This window comes from Rhinolophus ferrumequinum, chromosome 2 (assembly GCF_004115265.2).
Source record: "Rhinolophus ferrumequinum isolate MPI-CBG mRhiFer1 chromosome 2, mRhiFer1_v1.p, whole genome shotgun sequence".
Lineage (NCBI taxonomy): Eukaryota > Metazoa > Chordata > Mammalia > Chiroptera > Rhinolophidae > Rhinolophus > Rhinolophus ferrumequinum.
Window position 1 is genome coordinate 67,520,813 of NC_046285.1, and position 15,830 is coordinate 67,536,642.

The following is a 15,830-nucleotide window of genomic DNA, read 5'->3' on the forward strand; positions in this document are numbered from 1 at the left end:
TTGATACATTTTAACACGGATCCTAAAACTTAAAGGGAATGTATTATAAAAATGCAAGCCATTCTAATTTATGAATGTTATTGCAAAAATCCTAACTAACATACTAGCAAATACTAAAATGTATAATAAGGATACACGAAAGGCATTCACACTGAAATCAGAAAGAGGTCAAAATGTTTAGTATCAGCACTATTATTTTTATATTCCTGTAGGCACTAGCCTGTACAATTAGGAAAAAGATATAAATTAATGATATAAAAATTGACAAGCAAAAGGGATTTTAAATCTAAAAAACCCGATATCAATTGAAACAAAGAATGATAAAAAGTGAGAATTTTAGTGACACCTTTAACTACCAAGTTAATAGTTTCATAATACATGAAACTCTATAGAGGCAGAGATTATACAGTCATACACTCTAGACAAGAGGGGGTTTCTAAATCTGCTAGCATTTTAGAATAACCTGGAAATTAAGAGCTAAAGAGAGAAATACTTTTAAGACTGGAGTAGACCTGAAGTGTGGCCCAGGAAACTAAATTGAAAATCTCCCCATGCAGTCTGCAGTTTTCTTTGGGGTGAAGAAAGAGATACAGATAAGAAACTGTACAGCTGTAACTTACTGCTAAATCATTCAAACCAACGTAATACTTATTTCCTGAGTTCCATATCTCTGACCACATTCATATTGTAAGTAGAGTGCCTAAAGTTATGAAGCCATAAAGTCTTACCCATCTCAGAATCTCAAGTGGTATTTTGCATTTCACCTTTTCAACAAGTTGAAATATTCAGCCCCTCTATTTGGTGTTTTCCCCAAAGTTGTCAGATCACTCCCCCCAAAAATTTGTCATTCTTATCATCTGCAACTGGTAGGAGGAAAGGCGACATTAAAATCCCCAGGCTACGAAAGAGAGCACAGAAGCACACTGAGAGCAAATCAGTTCTTGGGGTTCCCTTACTGAACACTCTTCATAAGGTTTTCCAAATAAACTATATAGTTTGAGACCAAAATGCATACTTTTAACCCCCTTATATTGCTCATCTATTTATTCTAAATTGTAGTCGAGAGGAAGGAAGTGTACCCGAGTGGTATAAGTATTTTGGAGTCGATGTGCCTCAAGTACCAATCCTGTGACATAATCTACATGCCAAATGTGGGCAACTACCTTAACTTTTCTGACCCTCAATTTCCTCATTTGTTAAATGCGGATAATATTTATTACAGAAGTATTTAAGTCATAACTCATAAATATAATTATTACAAAGAGGTTCAAGCACAAGGATAAAGGCATATTTTAAAGGCAATATGTGGAGTGATAACAGGCCTCTCTCAAACGTAAGAGTTAGGATCTTGAAAAATTACTAACATAGGAGAACTGTCAGTGGGGGTATTTAAGATTTTACAAAGAAAATAGAGTTTGAGGACTATGATAATGAGAAAATCCATTAAAAAAAACCTTATCACTATTTTTACACTGATATAAAACAATAAAATAAAATAAGCTTTTTAAATAAAATGTTATGAATGATATTTTTTTACACCCTAAATTATTAATGTAATTAATTCCCGTTGATCATCCTTCAACTAGTAGAAACTTTTCTTAATCTCCTCGCTCTGTAATTCCAAAGAGATTTTTAAACATCCATTTCCTGAAGTTTATAAAGGGCTGTGCTATTAAGAGATTTTCCTCATGCCATATTTGGCAATTTATCTGAATTCTCACTACCTTTCTAATTTTATGATTCAGGGTTCTTGAATTCTGTCTTCTAGGTCCTATCACAATCCAGGAAGCAATGTGATTTGAATGGTTGTGATGAAATAAAACAACAAAAAAACAGCAATAATAAAAATTTGGGGTGATTATTAGAATTTTCTCAAGTTTGCTACATGATAGTAAGATTATATAATTATAATACATGCCTTCTGACTCTCTTGCGATTTATCTCCCTCAATTGGTAATAGATGTGGGACTGTTGTTCGAAAGCCCTGGATATTTTTCTCCACTTCCTGTATCCCTCTAAAGGCAAAATACGTTTGTGTTTTACCTTGTATATTCACAACCACATTTTTAATTTGGCCAGATATGGGTGACCCACAAATCATAGTAGGAGTTCTGGAATAAAAATTATCCCAGGTGCCATGAAGGACTACACAATCAATCCTTCTATGTATGTTTGTATAGTCACTATATCTGCATTCTCTATACATTTTGTTTACATACTAAAATTCTTCCTAAGCATAATTTTCAGTGCAGGAAGTATTACTAAAGGCCCAAGGTGTTTTAAAGAGCATTTCAATATATTTGTTTAATAATTCAATTAAATTCAGTTGGTGATAATTCTAAAGATAGAATTTAGAATTGGAAAGAGAAACAGCTAAAAGTGATAGGAAAAGGTGTAAATACTCTTGAAATTTAGCTAATAATGCCCCCTGGGTAAAAGGGTATTTCAAAGTCACAGGTTCTTTTAGCAGAAAGCTTGTGGAAATTTTGAAAAAAAAAAAGGCTAGAGTAAAGAATATGAATGTCAATGTCAGAATGACAATTCTCTAAATATCAGGGACAAGTACAACTTTCCTCATCAAAAAGAAAAGAGACATTTAAGTCACTTTATCCTGCAAGTTGTATTAAGTTGCAGCAAGATTCATTAGGAATGTTTGTAGTGTCTAAGAATTATCCTGCATTTACCAGATAACCATGTGATAGGTATGGTTTGACCAATTATATATTTAAAGTCATCTGTGAGGAGTTCAGTCCTGGTTAACAACAACAAAAAAATATTGTGTGATTTTTCAGGCCTGGACACAGGCAATTAAAAAATGCTTTCTTTGTCAGGCCTCATGGGGGAAGCTGCCCTTCCCACTTGGGACTTGGTGCACAGCCATTGGCTGCAGTCCCTGGAGGGAGTTGCTCCCTAGAGGGAACTCAGGCCCATTGTCAGTCATCCTCTTCAGTATTTGCATTCTTAGCCTCCGTGCCTTCATTCCTAGGCCTTTTTTTTTGACCTTTTTTTTTTTTAATTAGTTTCAGGTGCACAAAACAATGTAATAGTTACACATGTATCATTTATATCCCTAGGCCTTTTAATCTGAGGATCTGAGCACAGGTCCTCTTCAGGAGTCTCTGCTAAGGCTGCCATGTTGGAGGGATGGGTATGGATGGGGAAGACAAAGGAGGAAACTTGGAGAAACTTCCTCACTCTAAGTGCTCAGAATTTACCGCTCTAGTCATTCCTTTTCATCCTCCTCTCTCCCCAAGGTCCATAAAACTACCTGAGCCTTTTGTTCTGTACTTTCCCAACAGTGAGACATCTGTGCTGATCACTTGACCCTTGACTAGTGCACCTTTCCATGGGGGAAAATGGAAGCCAGTGCTTTCTCTGGTTTTCAGCTCTTGCTTATATCATCACAATAAGTGATTAAAGGCTTAAGTCTTTCATTTTCAGCTTGTTGCCTTAATTGGGTATTCCCACACCTGATAGTTCAGCGCTGTCTCTCTCATTTTATCTAAGCGCCTGACAATAAGTTGACATAAGACTCTACAATATTACTCAATAACCTTGGCATTTTTTTAACATAAAAATACAGTTAAACTCTCAATATGATTTATAATTACTCATAGAAAATGCAGTGCATATTGAGAAAACAAATACTGAGAAAAACTATTATTTAGTTACTTTTATAGCCTCAACAAGAAGTACTCATTAATTTCTCATCCTAGGGAACCCATAAAATCTTTGTGATAATAAAGTTATTTCATCGTACATCACAGAGCTTTCATAAAGCATCCTAACCTTAGGATTACTAAAGATGCAGAGTACTAATTTGTGCTTTGAGAATCTTTGTTACTTTTCAGTTTCATATAGTATAATAAACACTAACACAGTGTGGGGCATGGAAGAGTATAAGTTCTGGACCTGATGCTCTGACTCTGGTACTTACTAAACCCATCAGCCAGGACCAGTCAGTAATCACCTCTGACTCTTCTACCTCCAAGATTGTTAGGAAGATTAGGTGGAGCTACTATGTAAACTGCTTTACGTTCGCATCAGAATTTATGATACTCGTAAATATATGCATAAACAATAAAAAATGTAATGGATATTAGCAATAGTGCATTTGATCTCTCTGGGGGCCATACCTCAAAGATATGTTATCAGATGAAAAGTGCTAATACACATATGGTACTTAGAAGAGTGAAAAGAACATAGCTTATTATGTTCCATATATTGATCTTACACCATCATCGGCAAGATTTCATTATCAATACATATGTAGGGTAAATGGAACAGACTGGAGAAGAAACGTAATTTAGAAGAATCTATGATCAGTGACCATAAATTAATAAGATTATTTTTGCTTCTATAAATCTCTACAAATTTTACAGTTGGATTACTGTCATCCTTCAAAGTATAGTTTACCCTTCTGGAAAATAGTGGTATTGCTCAAAATATTTTTGGAACATGCTACATTGAAAATGCCCTCATAATCTAGAAATGGAAGTTATTTTATTAATTTATAATTACATCTTACTTTTAATAATTTAATTTGTAATACTCAATTTCATCTGCTTTATTTCCAAAATTACAATTATGTATTTATTCCAGATTACTCGTCATTGTTTTCAGAATCAGATTAACCATTTAAAGATACCGTTTTGTAACTATTCAAGAGTTTATGACATATTCATTAAAGAAAGTTTTTATCTGTCGCAGAGCAAATCATTTATGTAGAATGAGATTCAAGTTCAGGCTCTGCCATCTCATAAGTCTGTAACTTAGACCAGTTACTCAAACTTTCAGATTTGATGTCTTCATATGATAATGGGAATAATAATCGTTTAAATGCCATAGACTGAGATTAAATAAAATAATATGTGCAGAATGTAGAAGAGGATCTGTTCAAAGTAATTATAGCTATTTTGGTAACTTGTTTTATTTTGGTCTTTTTCTAACATGAGACACCCTTCAAATAAAGGTATATTTAAAAATACATATTTTACAAACAGTCATGGAAATACTGATATAGTTTTTTAAAGAGTAAACATGATGGGACAGACATTTGAGACTGTTATATAAATCTTCATAAAGGAAATGACCTAAAACTAAAATATAATTACATTATTTAATCAAAGTAGGACTTTTAATACTTTACTTAAAATTGTACTTAATATATTTATTTACAAATATCTACTGATAGTCATAGAGCAGGAAGTTTCATTAAAATACAGATTAATTTAAAATTACTTGCTTCCTGTTAGATCTAATTATTTGTTAGCCTTTAAATGTTTGCACATTTACTGTACATTTGCAAATGGCTGCAATTTTGAAGTATGCAAGTAAATTTGATCAGGGCCTCTTTTATATTTTATAAAATGGTCTATATCCAAATGAGGAATTAAGACCTACAGTTATTCTTTTTTTTAAAAATTTTATTATTAGTAGTATTATTTTTTAGGATTAGAAAAGGGAATGGCTATTGAGGTGCTAACAACAAACCAAATAAGCCAACATCTCTACTCTCTAGGAGCTTACATTCTACTCAGGAAGACAACTATGTTAACAGATATTTTCAACATGAGATGGTAGATGTTGTGATAAAAGTTTACAGGTTAGAGGGACAAGTAAATTTAAGCTGGAGGCCAGGATAATGGCTAAGGAAGTCCCAGAAGAAGACAATGCCTCAGTCTAGAAAGATTCATAAGTCTTTATGAAGTATAGGAGAGGGCTTAGGGTGATGTAAGGATGTTTCCAAACATCCTTGACTTATTAGACTTGATCCCCTTGAAGGTAGGAATCATGTCTTATACTTGCTTCACCGGAATCCAACCTAGCGTCTGGCATCAAGAGGTTGCTCTATAAGTATAAGTGTTTGTTGAATTTAGTAATATTCCCTAATTTTGTCTTTAACAAAAAATTCTGTGGGAATCTGTAAGGTCAATATTTAACCTCACTGTTCAGAGGAGGAAACTGTGATAGAAAGGTTAGATCATCCAAATCATGGTGCCAGCCAACAATGGTGCCAAGGTAACCCTCATAGAGGCAGGGACATATCTGAACCAACTCCAGACATGAAGAAAAACACCACAAATTCTGGCCTTGCATTACAGCAGTAGAGTGAGAAATAAAATAAAAGTTTTAGTATGGTTAGCAGTTCTTATAAAGCCCAAAACACCAAATTTTCTTCTAATGATTTCAGATGTCAAGTGGTAATAATTTATTTTGCAATGTCCTTGAATAAATAAGGACTGGGGGAAAAATTGAACGGGAAACATGTTTGTTTGAGTGGGTTACTAAGCAACCCCACACATGTCAGAGACTTCTTTTGAAGATGGAATCTGCAGGACAAGCAGTTTCTTCAGCTTGTGTCTACTTCATTGGTTTACCCCGGAAAATAAAAACAAAACAGGAAACAAACAGGCAATTCTAATTATACCGAAGTGAGGTGTGTGGAGAACATTAAGTATTAAATAAGACTGGATTGTTTTTAAAGTTGCCCTTTAAAATGGCTTTTCTGAGTTTGCACCATGGTTCTGAGACTAAGAGGTAAGGTTTATAGGGCATGTCCCCAGAAGAACCTACCACACAGATGAAATAAAACCAAATAGCATCCAGGCTTTGTTATCTATCCAACATGGTATTTCAAGTCCTATAGATTACTGAAATTTGTAGTATGACAATAGGATTGCAGCATCCAAATGAAGAAAAATATGAGTTTGCACTTCTGACTTATGTAATAAGGGAAAACTTCACATGAGAAATAGGGTTTTAAGATGGGTATTGAAGGAAGGCGAGGGTACAGAGAGAAATTGATAGCCTCAAGGCCTGCTTGAGGAAAAGCTAGGAGCTCTGAAGGGGGAAAATATGTCAAGGTAAAAGCACGAAAGAGAACATGAGTAAGCCAGAAAGAATGAATAGGTGGAGGGTTTATGACAACTAAGATAGAAATTGGTAGTGAAACTCCTAGAATATAAGGTTTAGAACAAAACAGACCAAATACTATTCAAGTCATATTACACAAATTGCTGTGGATTTTTTAAATCACATTTCTTGCAATGGTTTGTGATTAATATTTTGCATCAGCACACATCTAATTCTGAATTAGGTATGTGTGGACACATTTTCAAGCAACCTGAATTCTTTTCAGAATTCTTTTCACATGCCTGTGCTCCCGACCCACCAGCCCTGCCTTTGAGAAGCTCACAGTTAAGTGAAAGATGGACACTTAAAATAGATAAACTGCAGTATCCGGTACTAGCCATGGTTACCTATATACAAGCAGCATGTTATGAGCGCACAGGTAACCAACAAAGGATGCTGCACTGGGATGTACAGGACAATGGAGGATAATCACCATCTATAAGCCAAAGAGAGAGGCCTCAGAGGAAACCAACCCTGCCAACACCTTGATCTCAGACTTCCAGCTTCGAGAATTGTGAGAACGTAAGTTTCTGTTGTTTAAGCCACCCAGTACGTGCCTTTGTTGTAGCAGCCCTAGCAAACAAATACAGAAGCAGATTATGAAAATTTACTGAGCCAAATTATGGAAATTAAATTTCATCCCATAAACTGTCAGAAGTCCCCCAGAGGAGGTATCTAAGTATCAATGTGCCATGAGCAGCTTCGGTCCTGGAATACAATTTTTCCAGTTATTCTTTAATAACCTGTTAATACCCTTCATAATTAAAAAATGTATGTATATAAACCTAATTATTAATTTTGATTATTGTTACGTTTGTAGCGGTTAGCCATCATTTCATCTCCACAACTACTGCATATTATTACAGCATGACAAACGCCTAAGATATTTTTTAATCCGTTTTTAATAAACTGAAAAAAAAAGTCATTGAACATCTAAGAATAATGGGACACAATCTTGTGGTGGAAAAGCAGTGAAGAGAAAGGAATGAAGAAATGGTGGTTGGGAGAATTACTCCTTTGCCCATTGTGATGGTTAATTTTGTCTTGATTGGGTCACAGGGTTACCAGATATTAGCTCAATTATTACTCTAAGTGTGGCTATGAGGGTGGTTTTTAATGAGATTAACATTTAAATGAGCAGACTGAGCCAAGCAAATTGCCCTTCCTAATGCCAGTGGGCCTCAGTCAATCCAGTTCAAGGCCTGATTGGAAGAAAAAAGCTGAACCTTTTTTCAATGAGAGAGAATTATTTCCTGCCTGACGGCCGTTGTTCTGGGACATTGGCTTTTTCTCTTGTCTTCACACTCATACTGAAACACGGGCTCTTTGCAGTCTCAAGTCAGATGCCCTTCAGATAGGAACTACGCCATCAGCCCTCCTGGTTCTCAGGCCTTCAGATTCAGACTGGAGCTAAACAATCAGCTTTCTGGGCCTCCAGCTTGCTGACAATTCATCCAAAAGATCTGGGACTTAACTACCTCCATAATCATATGAGCCAATTCTTGATAATAAATCTCTCTACATAGACAGATGATATAGACATAGAGATAGTGACTTATATATAGATGCAGAGAACAAACTTCTTATTGCCAGATGGAATGGAGTTTTAGGGTTGGGTGAAAAAGGTGAAGGAGTTAAGAAGTACAAATTGGTGGCTATAAAAATAGTAACAGGGGTGTAAAGTACAGCACAACAAATACAGTCAATAACATAATAACTATGTATGGTGTCAGATGGATACTAGACTTACCAGGGTGATCATTTCATAAATTATATAAATGTCTAATCACTATGTACACCTGATACTCATATAATATTGTATGTCAAAGTAATTGAAAAAAAAAAAAAGAAGAAAAAAGAACTTGGTCTGAAATTCAACAGGCCTGGATGTGAATCCAGGCTTAGGCATTCTCTAGCTGTGTGATCTTGGCTCAGAATTACAGCCATTTTGAACCTCAGTTTTCTTCTTTGTAATATGAGGATAATGGCAATAGCTACCGCCTAAGAATTTTGTAAGGGCTAAATGAAATCAAATATGTAAAGCACATAATACTGTCTGGCACAAGGTTAGGATCAACAATTATTATATTGAGAAATGGGACAAATTAACAAACAATTTGCTCTCCATTAACATAGTGTAAACCTTTACTAGCATTTACATTTTGACTTTTAATATGTATATATACAACTATCACTGGCACTAGACCATGCGTTCTTCAAGGAAAGGCCATTTTTGAATCTTCAGTGCCCAGCACAGTATCTAGAACAGATTGAAGGGGTTCAGAACAGGCCTCTCCAAAACGTGCCACTTTAGCATGTGGATTATTTTGAGCAGAAAGCAATCAAGATCCTGCAGGCTCACGAGAAACTTTAACTCTCCCTTAAACAATTTAAATTAGGGGCCTTGCCCATAAAAAGAATGATCATCAGAAATAATTTTTTATGACCTATCTATAGGACAGGGCAAACTTCTAATTATTGAATATCTGCTCTTCTTATCAGCCTGTGAACGACCTTTTCTCCCCCCTGAAACCCCTAGTACATTACTTCATTCTTAGCTCAGAATGCCATATATACCTCATTTTCTCTTTCTGCCTCTGCATTTCACATTTATGTGGGGATCTCTGACTCCGATTCTGTCATGTCTGTTCCCATACATATGTATGTATATTTTCTCTTGTTAATCCGTCTCATGTAGATTTAATTATTAAACCAGCTTAAATAATCTTAAAAGGTAGAGGAAAGTTTCTTTCTCCCCTACAGGATAAATAAAGGGAAAGCACAGATACATTCTTTTAGAGAGTTCTCAAATAGAAAACAAAAAGCTATTTACTGAAACACTGGACATTTCTTATGCATTAAAAATCACACTAGTACATTTTTTCAGTGTATAGTACATTTTAAAGATACTGAATGATCAAAAGAGCAAGGCTTTCCTGAAACTTGATGTTAAGGTTAAAATACATCTGAACCTATAACATCTCAAAGCAATTGCTGTAAAACTCAGGGCACTTCTGAGCTCTTCAAAGCTCCCAAAGATTTGATACCAGTGATCATAATTTCATCCAAAGGTAAGCAGAATCTTTTTACCTCACCATTTGTTTCTTTTTCCTTTTCTTCCTTATGTTTTACTTTTTTCAGGCAGGTGAAAATATGCATGAAGTCATCCTTTTTTTCTCATCATTTTCCTCCTATCAATTTGATTCTATACTTTACTATCTTGAGTGTCTGAGTTCATGTTCCAAATTCTGTTTCTGCTTATTTATTATACTCTTCACTGAGAAATCTTTGCTCAAATCGAGTCTCAGAAATGCATGACATAGGCAATTTTCATGGTAAGAAAATCACTAGCAAATACAGCCTTCCCTCACTTCTCAGGCACAGCAATCGCTAATGTTAATGGAGCCAGTCATTTACTTATCACGGGTAAAATGGATTTCATATTGAATGGTTTGACTCAGGACTATGGTATTCCAATTAAGATTGCTAAAAAGAACTACAGAATTGTCAAAAAAAAATAATATGAACGGAACCGCGATGAAATAGAGCTGGAGCTGCCATCCCAGAGGAACTGTGTAGCATCATCTTACACCTTAAACCTCAGTTAAAAGTGGGCAAACTCATTGTTGGCCCGGGTCTGAAAAAGCATTGTGTTACAAACAACTGTGTGCAAAGCTAACAGGGAAGCAGATAGTATGACTACCTGATTAAAGACAATGTAGAATTAGCACTGCTATATTAGTGTATCTGCACCTATAGAAATGCCTCCCATCTGTTCAGTTTATCCCCTTCCCTTTCTCATATATACCCCTCGCCTCCACCGCATAATGGGAACACCACTTGGGTTTCTGCCTGAATCATTTCTATGTTATTCTGTGTTTCCTGAATAGTTATTCTTTTGGATCAAAAATAAATACTTTTTGCCTTTCACTTCGGCCTTTTATTTTGAGGTTAACAACTAAATCCCAAGTTAAAACAAGCAGTGATGCATTGACAGACAGATATTTATACTCTGATACAATTCACAAGCAATTTTACACTATAGATGATGTTCAGGTTCATTTCCAGAAAAGACTAGAGAGGAATGACAGTGGATTTTAGATTATAAACATCACATTTTACTGCTGTGATTTCCTTTCTTACTTGACAATCATTGTGTGTCAGCCATTAGCCTACACCTCAAATCTTACTTTCTTTTCTAAAAGAAATTGTGTTTTATCAAGTGCATTCCTTCAAAAATACCTAATGGCCATAGTAGCAGACATCAGCAGAAAACTCTCTTACAGCTGATTCTGAAGTTCTCCCGCTACAGCTCCTGTTGTGTTTTCCACTGTTAAATAATATCACAAGGTCATGAGTACACAGACCATGTCACCAGGGTCAGGGAGCAGGTGACAGCAATAACCCACTCTTTTCACTTGTACTCATTTATATTTTGTCAAATATCAAGTTTAAGCAAAATATTGTGTTTTCTGCTTTAAAAAATACTTGTTTTCATATTTTTAATGATAAAATCACACTTTTTAAGAGATTAAAAGAAGCCACCAAAAAGGAAAGAAACAAAAGAAAAAATAAATAACCTAGATGGGAGCACACACCTTAATGAAAACAACAGTGCTGCTATTTTGTTATTTAATGGCCCAGCTACCATGCTCTGTCTTACCCTTTGAACCTTCCAAATTCCTCATGAAATCCCTGAGCTTCTGAGTCTTTTGGTGAGGTCTGATTTAACTATGAATATATAGAGACAGCTGAAGAACGCCTATTCAGGTAAAGTGGAGACCTGAGGCAATTATCAGAGTAATTCAAGCAGAAAAATTTCCTACAGAGAGAGAGATAATGTTTGCTTGAACTGTTCAGTTTGGCCATCTATAATAATTAAATTCATTAACGCGCTCCTTCATGTCACTTTGCCTATGAAGACACAGCCTTGTTGCCATTAAAAATACACACACGAGTCATCTCAAATATTTATTTGTGAGTTTACAAAATACTCTATTGATTACTTGCAAAATAAGTTTGCAGGTTTAATGAACTATAGTTCCCAGAGAATTAGAGGACGGCATTTCCAGAGGGGTTATAAAGATGGAGAAAAGGATAAATCATAACAATAAGCTGTTTCTAATTCTCTAAGATCTATCCCCCATCAAAGCGACCCAGCTCTAGGTGAATCTTGTGTACACACACACACACACACACACACACACACACACAATTATTCCATTTGTCAGCCACCAGAAATCCATATTACAAGTTTAATAAGTTCAATGATTTAATAATAATTATGATAATAAGAGAGTCAGTGACCCTTCAACTTTAAAGGTAACAGGCAGTCTTCTTTAGCATAGAAGAATTTAAAGACCAAAATACTTATAAACCCTTTTTAAAACAATAAAATAACCTCATATATTTTCACTGGTCTCTGAAGCTCTGATTCTTGTCTTTGCTGTTCTTCAGGTATCACAACACCCAATCCTTCAAGACTTCACTGTTACTTATCCCATCTCAAGGGGCTCATCACATTAGATTCTCTCTAGATTTTTCCTCACTAACTACAACCATTGACATTATGTTTACTTACTTGGGTAACCAAGATTGCACCCAGGATATAGAGTTTGATGTAACTTTATTAGGAGGAAGAAGAAAAAGGCTCCTATCTAGAAATAAGTATGGAAACTGAGGAGAAACTAGTTAAAAAGAAGGGAAATCATGATGAAATGCCAAAATTTGAAAAGTTTTTCTATCAAGAACATACTAGTTTGCCTAGAAATAGCATAAGAGTGGGAAGCACACCAAAGAAGCAAGGAAATTATAGTGAGAGGTCGTAAGTGTCCAAAGCCAGTTCTGAATTTCTATGAAGCAACTACCCTGAAAATGTCATGGATGTAGCTGCAAGATATACCTTTACATTCAAGCTCAGGAGCCTCCAGTTGCTCTAACCAGGTTGGGCAAAACTGGAGTAGCTCAGATAGATTTGATCATTAGCCACTTCTAGAGAGAAAGAGGATAGGCTTATTTTCTTGGTGTTGGTGCCAACTTAGGAACTGACCACAGGTAAAGCAAGTAGTTGCCGAATACTGTAAAACATAGCTTGTAGTCTAAACGCATCTGTGGTGATGCTCCCAAGGAACCAGAAATGTAATTTGGAGAGAGGTTTGGAAATCTGTTTTGCTGCACCAGGAAACCTGATTAACTTTTAGTGTGTGAGAAAAATCCGTCTGAGAAAAACAACCTACTTTTTCCTTGATGAAGCACACAGAATGCCTGTATATGGGATTTACCCCATACAAGATCATGTAGCAGTTAAGACCTGATAGGCAAATCCTAATATAGAGTGCAACTTGTCCGAAAGAAGAAAGACAGCTTGCTGAAGACTTCCTAAAACATTATATTTGTATAAACACCAGTGCACTGAGACTAACAAAAAACAGAATATTCTTCAGATTGTGGATGTACGTAATGATGTACGCAAGAAAGAAAAATTTAATGGAAACTAATGGAACAGATCTTGAGGAGAGGAAAAGAAAACCATAGTTTCTATGAAACCAAATGAATATGTGATGAACTTATCAGAGCAATGAGAAGAGTGGCCTTTCATGGGTACCCACGGTGACAAGAGTAAACAGGAACATGACTGGGCTCTAAATTAACCCAAATATGGAAAAGTTCCCATCATGATTGCTATAGGTATGGTTTTCAAAGGGCTCGATGTGGAAGATGTAAACTTCGTCATCAATTATGACTACCTAACTCCTCAGAGGGTTATATTCATCTAATTGAAGAACTGCTCACAGCAGTAAAATACTTTCTTAACACCTAGTAACATAAAGCAAGTAAGTGTCCTTATCTCCGCTTCATGAAGCCAATCAGGCAATCAATCTCAAATTGCCTCAGAGGTTCAGGTCATTCTAGGGGTAGAGGAGGCATGAAGGATGACCCTAGGGCCCATTATTCACACAAAAGGGGTGGATTTAATACCTTTATATACAGGGAAAATTATAACAGAGGTTACTTAAGTCTGCTGAAGAGAGATTTGGGGGCAAAAACTCAAAACGATGTTTATAGTGCTTCAAATTACATCAGTGCTTTGAAAGTCATTTTGTGTGTGTTGGTATATAGACTGGTTTTAGGACTGGTAATTCAACAGACACCAGAATGGTTATGATAGCACTCAGCAATATGGGATTAGTGTTCCAAATATGCACATGGTATGAACCAACAGGCTTATGCATATGCTGTTAACTGTGGCTGCACCTGTGATCAGTGTCTAGTGCCAATAGGATGTGCTCAGTAAGGCTGGTGAAGTAGATGTAGATGTCTGTTTTTCATAACCACTCTTTATAGTGAATGTTATCACATAAAAGTTATTTAATAAAAGCAGAAATGACTGCAGTTTATCAGTATTATAGTTTACTTTTTGCTATTTAAGTTGGACATATTCCAACTTAAATAGCAAAAAGTAAACTATATTCCTGAAATGATTTTTAGTGGATTTTTTTGTTTGTTTTGTTTTTTGGTACTAGAAAATACAGTTTTTTTTTTTTTACAAAAACAAATATACAGTGTTTTGAAATAAAATAATTTACAATGCCTAGCTTTCCAAGAAAAAAATATTTGAAGACTGAATTAAGTGGATATTGCATGATATGTGTGTATATATATATATATATATATATATGTATATATATATATGATGTCATGTAAAACTTTGCTTAAATTATCTGCATTTTTAAATGTAAAAAATAAAATAAAATGTCAAAATGTGAAACAAAAATCCAGCCAAATAAGAAACTACTCAAATAGCACTTAGAAACGAAGCGAATTTGGTAATAAAATTGTTATTGAGCAGTTAATCCATTTCAATTAAAAAACAAACTGATAAATAATTGGAAATTACTATTACAAAACAAAATGTATACTTGAAAATATAAATTACCTAAAATAAATATTGGCTATGAAGGTTTGGGGCTCAATGGAAGATATAGTATGTATGGCATTTTTAACATCTTACAATCAAGAATTTAATGGATGTCATCTTAAATTGAAACAGGTGGCAAAAAGTGCATAATGAATCCAAGCTCTCACCATTTCATCAAAATGTCGTCTATTCATCTATTTTGATTTTCCAACTGTATACCTGAATCAGGGTTATTAAAACAGTGTTCACAAAATATTAGCAATGGCTATTGGGAAGGTGGGATTTGTGTTAACTTAAAAATGTTAATCTTTATACTTCTCTGTATTGATTGAAATTATTATAGTAAGAATCTATGAGAAGATACTGGCAACACTGGTTTCCATGATAAGAGAAACTTGGTGAATAAGGAACATAGATATGAGGAAACTGTTCATAATCTTCCCTTTGGTAACGTTAGCATTTTGAATCTCACTAATTGAAAAAAGCAAATTGAGTTAAAATTATTTTAGAGATTTTATAAAATTCACACACACAGAGATTTAAAAAGTTAAAGTCAATATTTAAAACCAGTTGAAATTTGAGATCCAACTCTACTCCAAAAACTCTATGGTTGTATTCATATGTATTGATATGTGGGTGTATCAGTATCAGTAAGTTTTGCCCTTGGCAGAACTTACTATAAAATAAATTCCCATGACTGGTAGAAGTATAGAAACATTGTTTTTCCATGGAAACATTGTATAATTATCCATCTCCATTTAGTTAGAAGATGATGCTCTGATCTCCCCTTTACTCAGCAGGCAAAGCAACGTCAAGTTCAAAACAAGATGGTTTGCAATGTGAAGATGATGTAAATTGTTTACAGACGTGTACAAAAGTCTTATTCTTAGAAGAGAGAATATAAACGAGTCTACTGGCTAAAGGAATCTTGGTGTGAGTAAGATAAAGTTAAAAGTTGATAACAGAAGTGACCAAGCTAGACACAGGATGGGCAATA

General features: G+C 35.0%; 1 protein-coding gene and 1 pseudogene across 1 annotated transcript in view; one reads left to right on the plus strand and one right to left on the minus strand.

The window, feature by feature from the left end:
* Positions 1 to 15,830, minus strand: part of NAALADL2 (N-acetylated alpha-linked acidic dipeptidase like 2) — an 890,763-nt gene that overhangs the window by 99,263 nt on the left and 775,670 nt on the right. The gene's annotated exons all lie outside the window — the stretch shown is intronic.
* On the plus strand, positions 12,485 to 14,209 carry LOC117037619 (probable ATP-dependent RNA helicase DDX5; annotated as a pseudogene).